Genomic DNA, 23,218 nt, shown 5'->3' on the forward strand with positions numbered 1-23,218 from the left:
ACTATCATTAGAGCATATTAAATAATTCTTCTTTTCTATTTAATAGATAGTGCTTCCTCTCTAACAATGATAATGTCACGATTGCTTATTTATGGCAGAATCATGCAGAAGTAATTCCACTACATTGCAATAACTGATGAAAATAAAATGAAAATCTGGTACATCAGGTGTGGCATTTCTACTTCTGCTGTCATTTGGTCTTTCTTTTAATTTTAGCATACAAATTTGGTGTTCCATAACAGCATCTGAACAGATTGAGCTTCCAGAACATCTAGTTCACTGAAGCTGAAAGTGGAATACTTCACTAGGGAGAACAGACTCAATGCAAGTGGTTAAAGGTCAGTTGCAAGGTATTCTGCTTTTTAAACTGCATGTGGAAATCGTATTACTTGTGCAGCACCATAATAGAATAGCTGTCCATTAGACAAAAGTAGCAATGCAGAAACCTCATTGTGATAACACTGTCTTTCAATAATGTAATTATTTCATTTGCCTTACAGCTTCATTTAGGTTGGAAAACATCAAGTCCACCCATTAACCCAACGCTGTAAGTTCACCACTAACCGTGTCCCTAAACTCCCCATCTGCCTATTTTACATACCTCCAGCAATGGTGATTCTACTACTTCCCTGGGCAGTTTGTTCCAGTGCTTGACAACCCTTTCAGTGAAGGCATTTTCCTAGCATTTAATCTAAAAGTCCCTTATTACCAGGCCATTTCTTGTCCTCTTGTTGTTTGTCAGCCAGGAGAAGAGACTGACCCCAACCTCTCTACAACCTCCTTTCAGACAGTTGTAGGGAGTAATAGAGTTCCCCCCGAGCCTTCTTTTCTCCAGGTTAAGCGGCCCCTACTCCTCATTGAACTTTTGCTCCAGACCCTTCCCCAGCTCCGCTGCCCTTCCCTGGACATGCTCCAGCCCCTCAATGTCCTTCTTGTAATGAGGGGGCCAGAACTGAACACAGCGCTCAAGGTGTGGCCTCCCCAGTGCCCTGTACAGAGGGACAATCCCTGCCCTGGTCCTGCTGGCCACACTATCACTGATACAGGTCAGAATGCCACTGGCCTTCTTGGCCTCCTAGACAACAAGCACTGGCTCATGTTGAGCCACTCTTGACCAGTACCCCGGGTCCTCTTACACCGGGCAGTTTTCCAGCCATTCTGATCCAAGACTGGAGCACTGCCTGTGGTTGTTGTGACCCAAGTGCAGGACCCAGCACCTGGCCTTGTTGAACCTCATACAGTTGGCCTCAGCACATAATCCGGCCTGTCCAGATCCCTCTGCAGAGCCCTCCAGCCCTCCAGCAGATCGATGCTGCCACTGTCTGTGAACTGACTGAGGGTGCACTTAATCAAGATTTATTTTCGTGAATCCAGTGAATCACTCTTTGATAAGTTTACATTTAGTTGTCTTCAATATATTTTTGTCTCTTGAAGAGTTTTAAAAGTATATTAAGTTCCTGAATTACTTTTTCTAGGCTTCATCCATACCCATAACAGCATAGAAACTAAAAATTTCTAATAACTTCTAATAAATATTCAATAACTCTATTTTTTTCTTGTCATTCTGGAGTGATTCTTGGATGTTTCTGAATGCTTCGAGAACTCCAGTTCCAAGTTACCGTAGCAATGAGTGTATACCACTCATGACATCTTCAACTACACCAGATTTCTCAAAGTCCTGTCTAATCTCACCTTGAATGTTTCCAGGGATGGGGCATCATCTCCAATCTGGGCAATCTGTTCCAATGTTTCACAACTCTTATAAAAAATTGCTTTCTTTTACCTACTCTGACCTGACCTCTTGCAATTTAAAAACATTACCCCTTGTCCTATCACATTCTACAGGTCCTAATAAAAATATCTCTCCATCTTTCTCCTTTTAAGTACTCAAAGGCCTCAATGAGCCATCTCTTCTCCAGGCCGACCAACCCCAAGCTCTCTCACCCTATCTTCACATGAGAGGTGCTTCACCCTCTGTTCAGCCTCATGTCCCTCCATGCACCTGCTCCAACAGGTCTGTGTCTTTCCCGTACTGAGGACCTCAGAGCTGGATACAACACTGCAGGTGGAGTCTCATCAGAGTGGAGTAGAGGGGCAGAGTCATCTTCCTCAGCCTGCTGGCCACGCTGCTTCTGATGGAGCCCAGGATTCACTTGGCTTTCTGGGATCCAAGCACACATTGCCAGGTCATGTCCTGCTTTTCATTCACCAGTAGCCCCAAGTCCTTCTCTACAGGGCTGCTCTTGAGCTGGTCATTCCCCAGCCTGTGCTGATACTAGGGCTTGCCTCAAACCAGCTGCAGCACCTTGTACTTGGCCTCTCATGAGATTCCTGTGGACACATTTCTTGAGCTTGTCCAGGTCCCTCTGACACACCTCTCAGGGTGTGTCAGCTGTACCACTCAGCTTGATATCTGCAAAATTCCTGAGGGTGCACAAAATCCCACTATGTCATTAATGAAGGCATTAAATTGCACTGCTCCTAATACAGACCACTGAGAGACACCACTCACAACCAATCTCCATCCAGACACTGAGATATTCTCCACTTACCCTCTGGATGCAACCATCCAACCAATTCCTTACCCCCTGAACAGTCCACCCATTAAGTCCATATCTCTCTAATTTTGACAGAAGAATGTTGTGGGTGGCCATGCCAAAGCTTTAGCAGAAGTCCAGGTAGATTACACCAGCAGCTCTTCCCTTGTCACTGATACACTCACTCCATTGTAGAAGGCCTCAGGTTCCTCCCTGTCCCCCATGTGCCCCTATGTGTCTTGCTGACACTTGAACATTTATGCTTCATCCTATTAAGCCATTCAGATTCTTGCAGATAGGAACAGATCTACAGCAGATGGGAACAGATTCTGGTTCTTCAAATGAATGGGTTTTGTCCATCTAGCAGAATACATGCAGTAGGCTTGGTCCAGCTCTGCTTTGCTTCTTCTGAATTACTGTGCAAAGTAGTTGTAGAGTGTTTTATTAATAGTCCAGTGATCTTCATTGAGGGTTCACTTAGCCATCTCTGCACTACTTCTCAGAGGCCCACTTAAGATGGTTAAGCAAATAATTCTCAAATGTCTTAAATTTCCTTCAGTGAAAAGCTTTCAACAGCAAACCATTATTATAAAACTGGATCCATAAATTCCTTTGCGAAAAAAAATACAACAAATCAAACAAAAGAAGTGAGTTAGTCTTATGATATTTTTCAAATAAAACTATATCTTTAGGAACACAAAGATGTTTGTTATTTTATTTCTGAGCTCTTCACAATGACTTTTCGATATTGAGGTGTCCATAACAGTTCATTGTTGTGACAGATCTAATATCTAATAGCCATTTAACACCTCTGTGCACTCCAGTCTCCCATATCTTTTCACAGTAGGATCTATATATTCTCACTGCCCCAAGGGCACTAACAAGTCTACAGTTCTCTTTTTCTCTTATTTTGCTTACTTTTTCTAGGAAGACAGCATGATTAATATCTCCCTGGAAAATGTCAGGCAGCATTCACTCCACTCTAAGTCAGCCAAACCAGTTCCCTTCAAGATTTATTAAACAAATCAGTCCTTCTATTACTAGCAGCACTATTATTACTCATTAGTTGTACTGCAGGAACACTGCAGCACCTCAGTTCATCTTGTTAAGGCACTCCAGCAACATATAGCAAATAACTGAACCTATTCTCATGAAAAAAAAAAAAAAAAAGAAACAATGGATGTGACTAATACACAAGAGGAAATGCAAACTAATAATGGGAAATATTTTATACCAAATTGATTACAGAGGGGAAAACAGAAACAATGAACGTAATTTTGGTGACAGGTAGGCAAGCTACTCATTATATGTAATTACAAAAAAATGCTGTCTTCTCCAAAATATGAACATGCCAGTCTGGAAAAGGCAGTGCATCCTGGACCAAAGGGAGAATCCCGTTTTTTCTTCTCCAGGCAGGAAGGCTTATAGCAAAGCAGACACAGAACCTGCAACATTTATAAATTCCTTCCATCCTATATTGTGATTTTAATTACATGATGTCCATGCTCTCCCAGCTCTTCATAACCAGTTTGGTATTTTGATACTGTAATCTCCCTAAGGGGATAAACAGACCCTTCAATACTTAAAAGTCCCCATTGAAACAGAACTTCACTGACATTACTTCTTTTCAGGAGTTCTCATTTTTTTCATATCTAATATCACCTGCCCTCTGGTGCATTCACATCCTGAAAACAGTGAGTATGGTCATAGTGTTCAAAGGGCAGTAATATTCTGAAAAACAAAATTCAGAAAAGAAACCTCAAATGGCACTGTGTGGATGCAGCTTTCAATTTCTTCTTGGTGCCTCTAATGCAAGCTGTTTACTTTGGCATATTTGAAAGACCATGTTGTTATTTGTCCTAAAACTTGCTACAGATTGATTTGATAATCATGCCAAGTTCTTTCTGTTTCTTTCCTTCTTCAGTCCTAATAATTCAATTCATTTATCAATGGCAGTGAAGGAATGCAATGCCTCTTGCTGTGCAGCACTTGCAAAGTATGAGTCAAAGAACTTTATCAATTTACTTGTCTAGAAAGTGCTATGAAACACTCAGCATGGTTCCTATGTGTTGTGTTTCTGAATTCACACAACTGTAACTACTCTATTTTGCTCACTTTTCTGACTTTCACTGTATTTTTCAGAGCAGTCCTTGACACAGATGCATTCAGCCCGCTGAGGATACCCTGCCCTAATATCTACACGGAAAAGCAGATCACCAGAAACATAAAGGTTAGCTTCAATCCTTTGTCAATTATAAACTTATATTCTGTTGTAAAGAAATTAAGTTTGAGGAACACTCAGAACTGTGTGATCTAAATCTACCTGCACCTATTTCCTGCAACATTTAACTGAATTTTCAGGTGAAATCACCACAAATGTAAATAGAAAGAATCTGTGTTCATCTGGGAAAACTCTGCTCATGGTTTCCATTTGCATGCACTTTCAAACCTCACAGTTCCTTGAAGAATGACTCTTTATATTGCATTGGACACAGTCTGAACGAGTGTGACTCATTTGCCTGTGCTGGAGATCTTGACATATCACAACACAAGAGCTCCTAATCTCAGAGTCAATATACAGTTCATTTGGAATAGGAAATCAGTTTGCCATGCAACAAACTTAATAGCAGGTGTAGATAAACTCTGAAGTGTCTGAAAGACCCACAGAAAATAGCACTTGATCAACAAGGGCAGGTGATCAGCAAGGTGTACAAAAATGAGCCACTAACACTGGAGCTGTATTCATGGAATTTGATGTCAGAAGGACATCATTATTGTTTAAGTTAATCATAATAGAAAATAGTTGGTTTAACACACGTCAAAATAATGCAGCTAGCAAGGCAGCAAATGCACTTCTATAATTTGGCTGCCTTTATATAGGAACTGCATCTTACAAACCTGTGTAGCGACACAAATTCTGCTCTGCAGCTGCGGTAAAATCTACAGCAAATACTTTTTTATTTTCTTTGCAGCTTCAACAAAACTAAAAAACTGAGAGAAAGATTGTAAATAATGCATAATTTTCTTTATTTTATATCTTATCTTATAAATACTTTACCTTATTTATCAAATAGGGGTAATGGATTTTTTCTCTATTCCCTTTTAAGTCTGTATGTTCATAAAATTGCAAACTGGATACAAGTTTTACAATCCCCTTATTTTTACAGTGATTAGTATGCATTTAATCATAAGTATTTGTTCATTTTTTCCTTCCAGTCCTACTTCAGTGCTGAAGAATCTCGTATACTGATAGACAGTTGGGTCCACTACAAACCAGTAAACAGAGCACTCATATATTTTGATAATTTTCGTCTCAGTGAAGCGAAAATATAAATGCATACTAAAGTATTTACATATCTTAGGCAGCAAGACAGCTGTTGTGTTAAAGTACAATGTCCCATAGGATAAGGATTGCCACTGCCCCTGGGTCCTTTGAGGAAATTCTCTCTCTTCACAATTTCAGACTGTGCCTATTAATGCTACAAATGCCCTGTTTTCATCCTTCCTGTTGCAATCTGTTCATACTTTCTCCTGCAAATAAAGCATACCATGTAATCTGTTTCTTGAGCAGAAGTAAAAGCAATATATTCAAGCCCTGTAACATCCTAGTTTCTTTGATCACAGCTGGGTGGCAATATAGACTAGAAAGACTAATGACTTCGAATGAAAAAATATTCCCCACACATTCAAACACATTTACCAACCATTTGTACACCTACTATTCCTGAAGTAACATGAAGAAATTCAGACAGTCTTTTTGGATAAAACAGGAGTTAAAAGTAGTGGGTACCAGATAATTGTGATACTAATTAGCTGTGATTTTCTTTCAAGCTTTTGTTTACCTCAGCTATTTAGATTGCACTTTATCATTAGACTGCCTTTTCTTTTCATGGGTATACTTACATTGTGGGCTCTGTAAACCAATTACAACAATGTTTTTGAAAATCATTTAGTCTTTAAGTCTATGAGGCAACAAGGACCAGGATACAAGATTCTTTTCCTGCCATCAAAGCATGTCCTCTTCCTACCAGTCTGTAGAATTCATCTCTCATTAGTTTTCCCTCTGGTTTCGAATTCTTGTACACACAGTAGCTTGATTTATCTCCAACAAAAGTGATAGAAAGTACACCCTAACAGAGACCCTCCAGATTTTGGAGGGGGTCAGTTTACCACAACTATTTTTTTCTAAAGTTTTCTAATCTCAAGGTTATGATGCAAGAAATGTCTTACAGCATTAGCGGCAAAGTCCAACATTTGGCCTTCTGATTTCTGAAAGACACAGAAATCAGACATAAAAAAGATAAACTCTGGTAAAGCCAGGTTACCGTTCAAATATAGCTCTGCATCTTGTGTTTCCTATTGCTTTCTCCAGTGGGACCCGTCAATGTGATATGGAAAGTCAGAACACTGTCAATGTGGTGTAAAAGGACAGTGTAAGAGAATTTTCATGTTAATCCTTCTGGCAATGAACACAGGAAAACAATAATAACTTAATGTAAACTGTCATAATTTCTAACTACTTCTAAAATCCTTAGTCATTATAACAGTCACTACTTTGTACATAGAATTTGTTCATCAGAAAGAGGAGACAATAAACTGAACCAAAAGCTTCAAAATGTACTAAAAATGTAGCAGCCATTGAATACAATGTGAGACAATGGGAGAGGAAGAGGGGTGCAGCAAAGGTGGTTGCTATTCAAGGATCACTTCCTCCATGCTCAGGGAAGATCCATCCCAACAATTTAGAAACCAAGCAAAGGTGGCAGGTGGCCAGTACAGGTGAGAAAGGAACTCCTGAGTGAACTCAGACATAAAAAGAAGTGTACAAGAGGTGGAAGCAGGGGTGGGTTAGGATGCCAAGGCCAAACCAGAGTTGAATCTGGTGAGGGATATGCAGGGCAACAAGAAAGGTTTCCACAAGTACATTTGCAGCACAAGAAAAACTAGGAAAAACATGGCCCCGCTGCTGGATGAGGCAGAGGAACTGATGACAAATTACGTGAGAAAGGATGAAGTTCTCAATGCCTCTGCCTCATTCCCTACTGGTGAGCCCAGTCTTTAGGAATGCCAGGCATCCCAGGCCAGATGAAAAGTCTGAGACCTGAGGGAAGACATGCCTTCAGAAGAGGAGGATCAGATGAGGGAACCATTGAACAAACTGGACCTACAGAAGTCCATGGGGCCAATGGGCTGTCCCCACAAGTACTGAAGAGGCCAGCGGATGTTACTGCAAGGCCACCCTTGATTATCTCTGAAAGGTTAGGGCAGCTGGAAAAGGTTCCTAAAGACAGGAAGAGAATAAATGACACTTATCTTGACAAAGAGTACTGAGAGGGGTTCGGAGAACTACAGGCCAGTCAGGCTGGCCCGAAACCCTAATAAGATGATGGAGGAAATAATCCTGAAAAACATTTCCAAACTCATGAAGGACAAGAAAGTGACTGGGACTAGTCAGCATGGATTTACAAAGGGGAAGTCATGGTTAGCCAACCTGATAGTAACCTAACTTGATGGATGAGGCAAGAGAAGTGAATGTTGTTTAGCTCAATTTTCATATGGCTGTTGACACTGACTGTCTCCTCTAATATCCTCATCAACAACCTGACAAAGTACAGACTAGACAAACAGACAGAAAGACGGATTAAAAACTGGTTGAACAGCCAGGTCCAGAGGGTTGTGATCAGCCGCAAGAAGTCCAGTTGGAAGCAAGTCACCAGTGGTGTGCTCCAGAAGTGAATACAGGGGCCTATGCTTCTTTAATGACCTGGGTGGTGGGACAGAGTGCACCTTCAAAGAGTCCAAATATAATACAAAACTGGGAGAACTGGCTGATAGTCCAGATTGGTGTGCTGTGAGAACAGACTGGAGACATTGGATGAAAGTGACCTCCTGAAGTTCAGAAGAGGGAAGAGCAAAGTCCTTACCCTGGGGAGGAATAAGGCAGTGGACCAATTAGCCAAGGCAGACAAGGACCTGGGGTCGCAGCAGACAACAGTGCTGACCATGAGGCAGGAAATGTGTTGTGGCAAAAAGTCAGCAGCTTCTAGGGCTGCATTAGGAAAAGTGCTGCCAGCAGGTGGAGGTCCACTCAGGGCTGGTGAGGCCAGATCTGGAGTACAGAGTCCAGTGCTTCCCAGTACAGGACAGATATGAACTTACCAGAGTGAGCCAGAGCAGGGCCACAAAATTGATTAAGGGAATGGAACTTGTTTCATAACAGGAAAGGCTGAGAAAGATGGACTGTTCAGCCTGGAGAAGAGATGCCTCAGGGGAATCTCATCAATAAATAAATATAAATGCCTGATGAAAGGGAATGAAGAAGAGGCAGTCAGACTTTGCACACTTGTGCCCACTGATAAGACAAGAGGTAATGGGCACAAATTAAAAAACATGAACTTCCATTTGCTTTTGAACAGTGGGATTTGACTTGATCTAAGGAGATTCTTTCCAAACTAAACAATTCTGTGATTCTGTGACAAAACAGCAATGAAAAATCAACTAATTTATCCTAAAGTGATGCTGTTCATAAATCAAGACACAGTAAAACACGCTGAAAGCCTCATTCTCAGGAAATAAAATAATAATTTGGTCTTACAGAAAACCTAGTCTTGCAAATGACTGAAAGAAAAGCACAGTGTTTCTACAGAAACACTATGTAGCTCTGGAAACCAAAATCCTCTGTAGAATTATGAATATCAGTCATTTTGAATTATATTACAATACATTATTGTGGGGAAAGATAGCAGAGTTCTAAATCAAAGGAAATACAAATTCTGCTCTCTTTTAAAAGCCCTGCTTTTCTCATTAAGAAAGCCTTAAGAAAATTCAAAGCTTTCAGAACTTACTATTATTGAAGCACAAGATATGTAATGGTAACTGCCAAATTAAGATGGTCAGGTTGAACAATCTGGTAAAAAAAAGAATATATTTTTAATATATCATACCTCCCATGATGTTTATCCTATTTAAGCAAAGAGAAAAAATTCTGAATTTTGAACTGGGAATATAGTCCATGCATTCTGATTCTGTTTTCTCTGTTTTTTGATGTAAGTTTTAGAACAGGCATCCCTGTATAATGTCTGATAAATGAGGCTTGAGATCCTGTGTACATTCTTAGGAGTCACCACAATGCAAATAAATAGCACGGAGGGCACAAGGTGAAAAAGAGATAGAAAATAAAACAAATTAATTTAAAACATAGTCTCTGTTTCTGATTGGAAAATGAATGGAAGGTTGTTGCCTGAGCTTCAGTAGAGTCATAGCATGCTGGAAAATCTGGCTAGACTATGAATCCCCAAAGCCATGAATCAGAAGGCCAAAATTATCTTTTTCTCTCATTTCCAAAAGACAAAAATATATGTTGGTTATGAGGTCGGGCAGAAGAAGACAGGGTTTGGCTGATGTCTGGTACTATAGTAGACACTGTAAGGTAACTAAAATACCAGTATGTATGAAATATAAAAGAAAATATTCAGGGAGTGCAGAAGCCCATCCAGATGAGAAAGAAATCATTTAGGGGCACATATCATTGCATTATTCACAGTTACAGACCTTCAAAAGATAATACAAAGCTGCCTAGATTTTAGTATGCAGTCACAGAGAAATAATCATCTGAGAAAGTAGCATACACTCACATTAACTTTGTGCCCAAACTAAAAGCTAATCCATAGTAGTGCACAAGATAATGACTGCTCAAGATGTTAGAAAAATTCTCACATGGAATCTATGGAGTCTGGGAAAAAACCCTATGGATTAGGACAGAATTATTTAAGCCACTAATTATTGGTTTGACTGCAACCTTGGCAAAAGATCTGCCAATAATAGAACACAAAAAGCCTGAGTTTGCGATCCTACTGGCAGAATTATTGTTGAAAATTCACAAGTCAAGGCACATACATTACAATGAACTGTAGAACTCTCATATGGGTTTGTTTCTATACTTCCTTTCATCCAAAATTATAAAATAAGAATAAAACCTTCCGCTTCCAAAGCACAGTATAATGAATAAAAAAGCTGAAAGTTATTTTTACTTGAAGAGGAAATATGCCTCTCCCAGTCTGAAATCACTGTTCTCTGAGAATAAATGCTATTCTAGAACCAGTGATGTCTGAGCATGATCTATACAATTCAAAGCAGCCAAGTTTGCCAAACACTTCACAGCTAACTAGCTACGATTCCTAAAAGCATCAGAAAATAGAATGAAAATCAGGGAATGTCAGGACACCAAAAAAGTCACACAACCCTAACTACAATACTATCTTCTTAATCAAAATTAGTTATGTGTAACTCATCTAAAAAACCAGTAACTTCCAAGGCAGGAAACCCTCTCCTTCATTAACTGCTGTTTAATAAAACCCCACTTAGATCTCAAAATAAAATGTGCATAAATACACTTTCAATAATCTGGCTTCAGGGTTCTCTGAGAGGTTGCAGTTTTCTACTGGTAAACTAAATAAACAACACTTGAATAACTACTCTTAGAAAAATGCCATGCTTTTCAAACAGGTGTTAAGGACATATCACTTCCTCTTCCCCCACATTCAAAACTGTATTCAAAAAGCAGTCTTTTCAGAAAGAAAACAGCAAGTCAAGGAATCAAAATTCTATTAAATAACATCTTTCACTTTCTGAGACATTGTTTTGACAAGGTTCTCTATATCATTTCATTAGCAGCAGCATTTTTAAAGAAAGAAATGTCACATTAAGTAATAGGACTACATATTCAAGCCACCTGTGTATTTTCTTCTATGCTAATTTCTCTAGATGGTGGAAAGTATCACATTGATGTGAAAAGGGTTCCCTGAGTTTAAGATTCAGTTCACTTAGCTTTTGACATATAACATACAGTTTTCTATGTAAACTAGGCATCATAACTCTCCTTTATAGTCACTGGACAGAAATAAGGACTTTGAAGGCAATTTTCAACAACTCATTTTAGTTATAAACAGAGGAAGAGACTAATTAGACCTAGAATGCTTATTTCTGTTCACAGACAGAAAGTCAGAAATTTCAGCTATGGACAACAACTATGTAGATCTTTCCACTCTTGAGACTTAGTTTAACTTCATTTGACCTAAAATCATAGAAAAGCAGCATGATTCATAACCAGATTTTGAGGAACTTGTTGCATACCTAAATGGCATCTTCACAGAGTAGGTAGACAAAACAATTCCTTCTCTAACTGGGGACCAAGGACAAATTACCCAAATTTCAGGACCAAGAGCATAAATAAACAGTGGACTGAAGAGAGAAAAACAAGAAGGATGGGACTTCATACCCTAAAGCCATAATTGGATTCATTAGCTCCAATATGCTAATGGACCAGAACTTATAAAAGTGTGAGACCCTGTGACAGCTTGCCCATTTTTTTTCTGGCACACCAAGTGGGACACGAATCCACAATCCCTGGCTTAGGAAGCCAATGACTTATCCATTGGGCCACTGGGACCTGTCAGGTCTGAGGGTTCATGTCCCTTTGTGGTCGCCAGAAACTGATGCCTTGTGAAGGCTGACCTAGAACAGAGACTAGACTGAGTTAAAGAATAAAGTAGGTATTTATTAAAAGGACTCAAAGAATACACCTTGGGCAGCACAAGAGCCCAGCCAGGGTTACACCCAAGATGAACCCAAAATGGTCACAAAATGGATGACCAGTCATGGGGTCATCCTATCCACACTAATTGTCCGATTATGGCTTTATGGTATGAATTCCCATCCTTCTCATTTTTCTCTCTTCAGGCCACTGTTGTTTATGCTCTTGGGCCTAAATTTGGATCATTTGTCCTTGGTTGCCAGCTAGAGAAGGAATTATTTTGTCTACCTACTCTATGAAGAGAATTTACTATCCCATAATATGAAGCTCAGAACTACACACTAAAGCAGTACAGAATCTGAGAAATACAAAAACTAAAACCTGAGGCATCATCTTCCCTAAACTATGCACATAACAAACATGTACCAACAATAACTAGCTTTCCAGACAGTGAGATGGATGCAGAATTATAAGCCTGAGTGCACACTAAAAATGATAGAAGGCATTTCCAAATTCACCATTTGTATAACAACATGTCAAGTTTCATAACTAAGAAAAATAACCTACTGGACCCTGAAAAATTACAGAAGGCAGAAGCAGAAACGTTCACAGGTTTGGCTCCATGTGGCAGTAACAGATGACTGGCCATGTGGCTTGGAAGTGCTCTTAGAAAAAAAAAAAAAAAAGAGCAACATTCACTTCCCAAAACTCAAGGAAAGGACAGCAATGTTGTGAATCTGTTTAGACAGCACTCTCTAATGCTGCAAATATGGTTACTCTCTTTGGACTGATAAAGAATTCAACACCTCACAAGGACACATGCTTTATTTTTTCCCAAAGGTTTGGAAAAATGCAAGAAGAACATAAAAAAAAATTTATCAGCATGTCAGTTGGTGCTTTGATCTATGGAATTCCTTTCAGCAGAAAACTCAGTAGGAAAAATCCTTTGCACTCTATAACAAGAACCATCAAATCAGCTTAATTTTAAATGGTCAGAACTGGTGTATTTTTAGCACAAAGATGCTAAACTTCAACAAAGACATTTATAATATTTCTAAACAAATTAACTATTATTTCAAAAATATATTAAAAATTGTATTAAATACCTATTTTCAGACGTGGTAATGCTTGAAAGCCATATAAAAAATTCTAATATCCCACTGATTCTGAAAATCTGAATGCAACCCCTCTGATTTCAATGCCACTCTAATAGTAATTTTGTAAAATAATCAATGACATATGTTGTACCATACTGGAAAAGAGGATGAAAATGCAAAACGCCTTTTCATTACAAGATATTAACAGAAACATTAGTTTGCTTAGATTTATTTTTCTCTGTCAAGAGAAGGCAAGATGAAATTGCATTAAACTACTTTTAGCTAAAGTGAATAAGAAGACCAATCTGTGAATGAAGAATGTATATGAATAATTAATGCCATGGCCACTGAGTTATTGAATCCCAGACAAGAGAATTATTGCATGAGATGACTTGTAAACCAAGCCAAAACTGTTTCTTTCGTATTCCATGCACAACAAACAGGAAATGGTCACTGCTGCAACAGCCGAAGATAAAGGATAGATGAACAAATGAGAATATAATTAATAGTATGTCAAATTTCTGTGTATGGAAATTAATCCAAATAGTTTGCTGAAAAGTGTATGAAGCCTATGACAAATTTCAGAGTTGAGTCCAGAATTCATGAGTTCAAAGAACCACCTTTTTTCTTTAATTGTTAAAGTTAGGATCATAAATTTGGCCTAGATAGTTTCCTTTTTTTGCAGTGACCATACATAAGATGGCCAAAAATCCATTGCTCTCAAGCATCCACAGATACTTCAGGTGATCTGTTATCATACTGAGTAGCTACATTGACATAAGTGCAAGGTTTCAGCAGGAAGCATGAAATGTTTCAGAAAAATTGCTACCATGTAAGTGTGGCTAGCCCCATCTGACTGGCCTATATATGCTGTAGAAATAGGAATTTGGGGGTTGGAGAAATGAAACTAAGAAAATCTTGGACATCACCACTGGTGAGGTTCCAGATGACTGGATGCTGTCTAACGTGACGCCCATATGCAAAAAAAGGGGGGAAGGAGGATTCTGGTAACTGCAGGTCATTTAGCCTGACCTCAGTACCTGGTAAGGTGATGGAACAGTTCATAGTGAGTGTCCTCACACAGCACTAACAGGGTGGCCAGGGTATCAGACCCAACCAGCATGGATTTAGGAGGGGTAGGTCATGTTTGACCAGCCTGCTGTCCTTTTATGACCAGGACACTCACTTGGTGGATGCAGGAAAGGCTGTGGATGTTGTCTATTTGAATTTCAGCAAAGCCTTTGACGCTGTCTCCCACAGCACACTCCTGGAAAAGCTGGCAGCCCATGGCTTGGACAGGAGCACTCTGTGCTGGGTTAGGAACTGGCTGCATGGCCAGGCCCAGAGGGTGGTGGTGAACAGTGCTGCCTCCAGCTGGGCCCAGTCAACACTGGTGTCCCTCAGGGGTCTGTGGTGGGACCAGTTCTGTTCAATATCTTTATCAATGACATGGATGAGGGGATTGAGTCTCTCATCAGTAAATTTGCAGACAACACTAGGCTGGGAGCGTGTGTCAATCTGTTGGAAGGTAGGAGGGCTCTGCAGACCTGGAATGGCTGAATGGATGGGCAGAGTACAACAGGATGAAGTTTATTAAGTCCAAGTGCCAAGTCCTGCATTTTGGCCACAATAGCCCCCTGCAGCACTACAGGCTGGGGACGGTGTGGCTGGACAGTGCCCAGGCAGAAAGGGACCTGGGGGCACTGGTGACAGCCCGCTGAACATGAGCCAGCAGTGTGCCCTGGGGGCCAAGAAGGCCAAGGGCATCCTGGCCTGTGTCAGGAGCAGTGTGGCCAGCAGGAGCAGGGAGGTCATTCTCCCCTGTGCTCGGCACTGGTGAGGGCACACCTTGAGTGCTGTGTCCAGCTCTGGGCCCTCAGTTTGGGAAGGACATTGAGACACTCGAGCACATCCAGAGGAGGCAACGAGGCTGGAGAGGGGCTGGGAACACAAACCCTGTGAGGAACAGCTGAGGGAGCTGGGGGTGTTTAGCCTGGAGAAAAGGAGACTCAGGGGTGACCTTATCACTCTCTACAACTCCCTGAAAGGTGGCTGTAGCCTGATGGGGTTGGTCTCTTTCTCCAGGCAGCAACTGACAGAATGAGAGGACAAAGTATTGGAATGGTTTTCCTGGGAAGGTGGTGGAGTCACCATCTCTGTGCGTGTTTAATAAAAGACTGGATGTGGCACTTGGTGCCAAATTGTTTAATTGAGGTGTTAGGGCATGGGCTGGACTTGATGATCTTGAAGGTCTCTTCCAACCCAGTGATTATGTGATTCTGTGATTTACTGAAAAATCACATCATTGAGGTCTATCTGCTTGTTGAAGAAAACCTCCTGAAGAAAACCTCCTGAAACCTACTGTTTCAGTCAGTAGAATCTAGACCGGATATAAAGATGATTAGAACTGGCCTTTAAAGATCATTATGACTTTGAGAGAAGTAGGTAAGGTAGAAGGTTCTTTATAATACTGTGAATTGAGTGGGGGACGCTATTTTTAGTCCTCAATTTTATATTTGGGTTCTCAATTTAAACTACTGGGAATGTGGAGAGCTGAAAATATTGCTTTAATATCTCCCCAGCTGTGAACTTTCTCTGATAAGATGGAAAATACTAATATCACCTTATATGTATGCAGCTGCCTTTGTCCCAGAGGATCCTAGGACATCAACAAGCTATTCATAAAGAAAAGTATATTCACTCAATCATAGATTGCAGCAATCAGGTAATAGTCAGGAATACAAAACAAGTAAAAATACGAGAATAAACAAGGACATTTTGAGCACTGATCTCACACAAATCCCTTTGCTTATAGCTCATGATTAGACAACCCTGTAAGATAATAATTATTCAACAATTAAATTTGAAAAGCAAGCAGCATCGGAAAGGAAAAAAAAATTGAGCCTTTCCTGGCATGTAGAGGATGCAGAATACAACATTTCTAGTCAAAAGTGAATTTTTAGCTCAGTGTTCCTAAACATGTACAAAGATGTGCAAGATAACTGTGGAGGACATGGAAAGTTTCAGAGATGGAACTGGAATTGTTTTAAGGCAGAGGAAGAATACTCAAGACTGTGAAAAAATCACTATAGAACAAATCTGTAGAGGCTCAAACATTACTTAATAACCATGCTGTTTAACAACAAGATAATAACCACGTTATTTAGTAGTTGGTAATAAGTAAATAGTAATTAATAACTAATAATAATTTAGTTATTAGTAATAACCATGTTATTTAGTTATTTAGAAAAAAAAAAGTTCCTAATGAACCAAGATCTTTTCTGCAGACAATTGTTCTGTAAAACAGAAAAAACAGTACATCTGATTTTATGCGCCATTATGAGAGTAGCTAATGAAGTTCTGGAAATCCCATTCAAATGTTCTTCATCATAACTGGTCCAAAAGTTTGAGAGGAGGATTGATTCATCATTTAGTATTTGTTCAGTTCTCTGCTTCAGATAACCTGTAAGCCTTTCCTGCTCCAGTAGCAAGGCAGTGCTCCAAGAACAGCAGTGTGCTTATACCCCCAATGGATTTGACAATTAAGTAACACAAGTATATCGTAAAATTGTGCCAAAAAGCATAAACATTATTTAATGGATATGATTTCTCCTTCTAATGCTCCTTTGCCCAGCATCAGTGTATGTACAGCTAGCAACTAGCATCCCAAATAGCTCCCAATACACAAAGGTGATTTGGGTCCTTGCTGGCAGAATATCATTCCTCTTACTTTAAGAACTACTGTTGTCCAACACCCTTCCTCATGTGCTCTGCACCTCCCGTGTCTTTCATCTACCTAATCTTTCCTCAGCCTCCCTCAGCTCCTCCCTTAATCCTGGTGTTTCTCATGCACCACACTTATATCTGCAAGGACTGCTAAAAGACCATCTTCATCTTCAAGTCTTGTGTTTCAGATAGGAGGAAGCAAGCAGGAGATAAATATCATTGCCCAAAGGCCAGAGACACAATTAAAACCAGGGCTGATTTCTATCCTACTTTCTTGTTTACCACTTTACAGCAAGGTAGTAGGTGTAAAGGTCTAAAGTATGCACACACACACAAAAATACACAGAAAATCCTGATCTAATTGCTATTTCCTAGAAAGAGCAATGGAAAAGGTAACTTGTCCGAGGTTGAAGTTCATGACATTCAACAGTGATGTTTCCTGTTTCCTTGTTCCAAAAACAGGCTCAAATCCTGGCATATTATTCATGAGAAAAAATTTGAAAATGTCCAGTAGCCTGAGGAAACCATTCCCTGGTTATACACTTTGCAGTTGGTATCTTCATTGTTTTGCCTAAGACCTGATGGAGGTCAGGCTGAAGCTAACAAGTAGCAGAAGGTGGCAGGTTTGAAAGTACTAGTAAGGAAGAACACAGCCCCTACCCCAGCTGGCTCAGCCTAGCTGGGCAGGGAGGTCAGCACGGGCAGCTGCTCTGAGGAGAACTCTGCCTTATGCCCCAGAAATGCCAATTAGAAACTTGGCCAAGCAACCCTCAAGCCATGAAGGGGCAAAGGCTCGAGTCAACTGTAGCATTTTTCCTGCCACATGTACTGTGTTGGAAGATGGAATACCTCAAGAATGCCTCTCCAATAATCTTTTGCTTTAGACAGTCAAACACTCAACACAAGTATAAGATTCAGACATCTGTGTTTGTGCATGCTTGTATAGCCAAGTGTCTGTGTTTTTCTCCATGGGTTCTGCACAGTTTTTCCCCACTAATTTGATTAGCTACCCTAAAAAAAAAAAAAAAAACTGACCATGGCTTATATCTGTCTGGCCAGTTAACCTTTTGGATAATAGCAGAGTGCTTATAACATAATAATTAGTTATGCCTGCAGTAAAGTTGCAATGTAGTCTTACGAGATGGTGGTGTTCAGGTTGGGAGGGAAAGTCAAGGGTAATTGAAGTAATTGGGTTACTCTGATGAACAATCCTCATTTTCAGCTTGTAGAAAATGTAGAGTATTTTTGTTAGCTTGAATTTTCTAGGAAAGCTTTGCTTGCTTTTGCTTTTTTTACCAGGAAGGTGAGGTGAAGTTTCCATTGCTGCTGGTGGTGTTATACATTTGGATGCAGCTGGTCCTGCAAGGAGCACTCACACTAACCCAAGTCTCATCAGTGTGAGCTGCCAACTGCTAAGCACAGCGGGATGTTCAAGCAGATGCAGTATTTGCTCAGCCCAGACTCAGCCTTGAGCATGTAAATGCTCAGAGCAAGTGTCTGCAGAAGGCAGAGACAGTGAGCAAATACTGTGCTACTGTTATTTGCACTCTGATTAGAATTATGGCTCTCAAGGTCAGAAGGGTGAGTTTAGATGTTAGGTTGATAAAAAGCTCTTTTCTGTTTCTAGAGAAAAGCAAAATAATGACAAAGCCAGTATCCTATGTGCCTGCCTCTGAATCCCCAGTCAAATATCTCTACAGTCAAGTTAAATGGGGGCTTTACTTTTCCAGGCAAGCCAGATAGCTCAGGCCTCATCATGCACTTCTATAGAACGTAACACAGCAATACTTTTTAATTGATCTACCACTGTACCCCAATACTAAATCTGAAAATCATGACATTCAGGAACTCCAAAGATAAAAGAAATAAAATTAGTTAAGGCAGAGCACCTGATCACTCAAGCATAACCTGAAAATATCATCTTAATATAACCAATATAGCACTGTATTCTATATTAATACATTCTTATGCAAGTGAGCAATGTGAACTCCCATAACATCTACTCAATTGCTATCTCTGAAACCCCAAATGACAACTTAAATGTCAGCACTGTTAATTATTTCTCTACAAGGTATTTCAACAGAACATTCAATTAATGTGCTTGATTCAAAAAATAAAAACTTAAATCTGTGCAACATTACAAAACTTCCAATTACACATTCTTCCATCATTAAATTTCAATATGACCAAAAGTAGCTTGTACAATTGTTAGCACATTTGTGCCATTGAAAACTAAAACTGTCAAACTATCACAAAATAATTTACATTCAGGATGAAAACAAACCAGTTTTTTTCCTGTAATCCTCTCAGACAATAAAAAGTCAAATTTATGCTTCTAGAGTGTTTATTTTTTTCTATAACTTGCCTATTTTAACCAGAATATTTTTTAATAAATTCTTATGTCACTATGGCACAATATAGAAACTGAGGCAACTGTGGCAGGATATAAAGCCACAGATGAAATGTACAGTCTCAAGTTAAACAGTCTTTTTTTTAACTGCAGACAAGATCACAGATAACATTTGATAAGTAAAAACAAGTTAACCAAGAAGTATTTATCTATAGAGCTAGAAACCATCCACATGCTGCCAAACCATAAAATATTTTTATATTTTTCTGCTTCAGTAGGAATAAGTACAAAGGAAAGACTATGCCATACAGAAAGATGTTGCAGTAATGATAAATGCTATTATGAGTTTCCAAAAAAATATTAGGAGCAAGCTTTAAACAAGTGATTGCTCTTTTGTGTGGAAAATATCTAGCACTATACAGATAAAATTCAACAAAGATCTTAGGTCACGCAATAACTTCATGCAATGCTCCAGGCTAGGGTCAGAATGACTGGGAAGCTGTCCAGTGGAAAAGGACCTGGGGGTGCTGGTCAATGAGTGGCTGAACATGAGCCAGCAGTGCCAGGTGGCCCAGAAGGCCGATGCCATCCTGGCCTGGCTCAGCCAGGTGTGGCCAGCAGGAGCAGGGCAGTGACCGTCCCCCTGTACCCAGCACTGCTGAGGCCACAGCTCCAATCCTGTGCTCAGTTCTGGGCCCCTCACTGCAAGATGGACATTGAGGGGCTGGAGCTTGTCCAGAGAAGGGCAGCGGAGCTGGGGAAGGGTCTGGAGCACAAGTCTGGTGAGAAGTGGCTGAGGGAGCTGGGGGTGTTCAGCCTGGAGAAAAGGGGGCTCAGGAGGGACTTTCTTGCTCTCTACAACCATCTGAAAGGAGGCTGTAGCCAGGTAGGGTTCAGTCTCTTCGCCCAAATAACAAAGGATAGGACAGGAGGAAATGGCCTCAAAGTTGCACCAGATGAGATTTACATCCTACATTAGGGAAAATTTCCTCACTGAAAGGCTTGTCAAGCACTGGAACAGGATGCCCAGGGAAATGGTGGGGTCACCATCCCTGGAGGTATGTATGAGATGCATAAATGTGATGCTTGGGGCCATGGTTTAGTGATGGACTTGGCAGTGCTGGGGTAGAGATTGGACTCCATGATCTTAAAGGGTCTTTTACAGCCTACACGATTCTACCATTATTTTTTGTCGTCCTTAGGGACACAGAAAGACTAATTTGTGTCACAAAAACAGGCCTAATGGCACCTTTCTCTCCTGTCTACATCCTCCTACAGCACTACCCTTAATTTTCAGGTTTCCTCTTACAGGATAAATTCTCAAAATTCTCCACTCCAAGGTTTCAGCCTACAGTGTGACATATCAATTGGTTTACCTGGCAAATCCTACTAAATCCAAACTCTTTCTGTTCTTTCCTTCAGTGATTTCATAAGCAGCTTAAGAAAAGAGTAGTTTTCAGTTTAAACTGGAAACAAAATATTTAGAAACAGTACTCTTCATCTATGTCTGTATTATGTCAGGATTTAGCAGCTCCTGCCAGTAAATTAATCAGGCACTTTCAAAATCTTCAGGCACATTTTATGTGCCTGTCTCATTCTCACAAGCAGAAATCCATCTTGCAAAGGTGTTTTTTAAAAATGTCATTCTTCTGTTGTTGCTTACATCTTAAGGATCTTTTTCATAGATTTTATTGTCTCTCAGTGACTCCTGCATAGTTGTTGATGGATGGCTTATACTCAGCTATTCCTTTCTTTTCTGTAAATCAAGCTGGGGTGTCCACATGCATTCAAACTAACACACAGAATGCAATTAATAAACTTTTATAGAGCTGCTATGAATCCATCACATAAATATCACTAAAATCGTGTGGTTTCTATGCTAAAGAAATGAGTCTGTTTCTTATGAGAATTATACTGAGCTTACTGGAACAAAATGTTCAATCAAATCTGTCATCTCAGTTTGCAAAGTAAGTTGTGAATATATCCTGTAAATACAATCTGTATTTGAAGTTAAATACACAAATGCACGTAGGTTTTACCTGTTATTACATATTGCACTACAGACCCAACACATATTGAAGAATTCAAGTGACAAATACCTGGGAAGGATAACTAGTAGCTATATAATAATTTATCACTGAAATTATATCTAAATTATGCTACTCCTTTAACACCACCACTTTTATCCTGCTTTGAAAATATTCTATATTGAATTGTGTATTATTGCTTTATTATTAGAAACTCTCACCTGCTAGGTACAGAATCCAACATTTTGACTTGTTAAATTCCATCCCATTAATCATTGCCCAATCTGAGATCCCTCTGCAAGGCAGCTTCCTAGGTAATGCTTAGTTCCCTGCATTTTTGTAAACAGATCAGTGTTGCACCTTGTCTTGTTTGACATTTTTTCACACTCTGCTGTGCACCTGCCCTGATCTACTTTCTTTTTTTTCTGCAGAAATGCACTTATAGCTTTCCATGAATTTTAGTCTAAAAGCTGATTTGAAATTAGCTTTTTTTTTTTTTTTGGCTGACTGGCTGTCACAATTTGTAAAGCATGTTCTTTAAAGTCAACAAATAACAGTTATGAGTCTCACAAGCCAAGCTCTAGTGAAGAGATGATGTGGATGAGGAAAAGCAAATAAAAAAGGTCAGAAATTTGACATGGGAGTTTTTTAATATAGTGGGGGAGGTATTTGGATATACCTAAGAGAGTTAGAAATACAACTCCAGCTAGTGGCTGTGGAATTGTCCTTCTAAAAAGCTTTGAAAATATAGAAAAGTAATTTAAAAATTCTTCTTCTGTATTTTTTTAAGTTACCCCTCTCCCAATTCCATTTAGGCATGACAGATGGAAGTTAAATTTCTGAATAACTGATTACCACTGAGATAGGGTAAGACATGGAAGAAATTAAAATATATACACTGGGAATATGGCTGAAAAGTTCATTTCAATTGAGCAGATGAAAAAATAGAAATTTGCTGGCAGTTGCATTAGAAATTACTTCTAGTACATAATACTTTAGATCATCTCAAAGCTCTGTATTTAAAATAAATAAACCCAAATTTCACTATTTAAATAAATCTCAGAACTATTTCAATTATAAGAAATTATATTTGAAACATTAACTCAATTACAGTGTGTAAATAATGAAGAAAAGTGTAATGAAGTATTAAAAGTGTAATGAAGAAAATGTTTTCAGGGCTCAGAGTGCAGCTACTGGTCCTACAGCTTTCTCCTGTCATCCTGACTGGCTTGGCTACAAGGGAAAACTCTTCTTTTCTAGAATGAATAGACAAACCTCATCAGGAAGTTCCTGTCACCTATGCTAGGTGACCCTGCCTTGGCCAGGGAGTTGGACAAAATGATCTCCAGAGAGATGATCTCCAGAGGTCCATTCCAGTCCTAATAATTCTGTCATTCTGTAACTTTCCTGAAACTCCACATATAATTTTATTTTAGTCTCTTATTTAAAAAAAAATTAAAAATCATTTTTACAGCTTGAAACAGCAGTTCTGCTTACACGAAAACCATCTGACACAGCACAGTATGTAGGAACCCAATGAAATAGATTATTCCTTAGAAATTGTACTAAAGCTTCTGTTCACTTGGTTATTTTCAGTAAACATATTAAGAAGAACAAAGCAAAAGCTGGACATGTAGTGCACAGAAATACACTAGCAGGTCCTGAAACTGCTCTGTGAAATTTCAAGACAATACACGCAAAGTGAACGGTACCATCCTGGTAGAAAACCTCACTGGTGTTTGAAGAAATTTTAAGTCCTTCAAATTATTACTGCGAAGAGCCGAAATAGCTGTGATTCCTAAAAGCAATTTGTTGTTCAGTAAGACAGACTGAAGGCCACAAGAATGGAAAGGCATCAGACCAAGGTCGTTTGCAAAATAATCTGAAAATCGTTTGATGCCCTTTGACAAAAGCATAGCTAGTCATTGCGGGAGGAAAGGGTAATGTTC

The sequence above is a fragment of the Ammospiza nelsoni genome, chromosome 2 (assembly GCF_027579445.1).
Source record: "Ammospiza nelsoni isolate bAmmNel1 chromosome 2, bAmmNel1.pri, whole genome shotgun sequence".
NCBI classification, from domain to species: domain Eukaryota; kingdom Metazoa; phylum Chordata; class Aves; order Passeriformes; family Passerellidae; genus Ammospiza; species Ammospiza nelsoni.